The sequence below is a fragment of the Arachis ipaensis genome, chromosome B05 (genome assembly GCF_000816755.2).
Source record: "Arachis ipaensis cultivar K30076 chromosome B05, Araip1.1, whole genome shotgun sequence".
NCBI classification, from domain to species: Eukaryota; Viridiplantae; Streptophyta; class Magnoliopsida; order Fabales; family Fabaceae; genus Arachis; species Arachis ipaensis.
This window is the reverse complement of record NC_029789.2, coordinates 142,540,247-142,541,426: the sequence shown is the minus strand read 5'-3', so window position 1 is coordinate 142,541,426 and position 1,180 is coordinate 142,540,247.

Here is a 1,180-nt window from a genome sequence, read left to right as displayed (position 1 = left end):
TGCCAAATAGACAGGCTATTTCTGAGTTGGTTCCAAGAGTTAAAGATCTAATTACTGAAGATAGAAATTGGAATCAGAATCTCATTCAAGAATTATTTCCCCAAGACGTTGCAAACATGATTTTGTCAGTTAAAATTCAGCAGAGTAGGGACAAATTGCAATGGGATTTGAACAAATCCAAGCAATATGATACAGCCTCAGGTTACAGAATTGGCTATTTATTTTACCATCCGCCTCTGGAGCTTTGTCCTAATTATATGCAGCAGAAAAAGCCGTGGATTGATCTATGGAAGTTGAACTTGCCTCACAAAATTAAGCTATTTATCTGGAAAGCTCTCCATGGCCGACTTCTGGTGCTTGCTCAGATTCATCACCGTATCCCATCTATATCACCAATATGCCCTTGCTGTCATGAAGCAACGGAAACAGTCATTCATTGTTTGATCGATTGCTCTAGAATTAAAGATGTATGGTCTCAGAGTTATCTTCGTGACTGTCTTCCCTCTCAAAGTTCTAACGACTTTTGGACATGGTGGACTGCATCAACAGAGATACTTAACCTGTTGAAGAATGCTAACCGTAATCCTCAATTGCTTGCCATCATTTGCTGGAACTGCTGGAAAGCTCGCAACCAGTTGATTTTTGAAGGTTCTACTTCTATGCCGTCTGCCATTCTAGCAAGCTTTGTCAAGTTGCTCCGTGAAATCCAAAGAACTCCCAGTTTAGGTCGTCATCTCCATGAGACAAGCTCTTAGTTGCATTCAATTTGATTTATCATTATTTCTTCTTTAAGATTTTTCTTCGTTTTTCGACCACGCACCGTTGGATGAATACCTTCAGTGTAGTGTTTTTGGAAAATCCCCACCTTTTATTATGTTGTTCTGCTTTTGGACATCTTTATATTTTATTTTTTAATAATTAATAAAATATAACCTATTATCTTTGAAAAAAAAAAAAGGAAAAGAGAAGAACCATTAGAAATCATCGAAATGGGCGGCTTTAGGAAGACACCTATTCGACTAGCTCATCCCAAACCGCCCATTTCCATAATTTTTGATACCGCCCATTCCCATAATTTCTTGTGTTTCAGAGAAATCCAAAATCATGTGAGTCACGCAATCTTAACTAATTTTGGATTTTTTCTATTTTATCTTAACTAATTTTAAAAGAATACGAATAT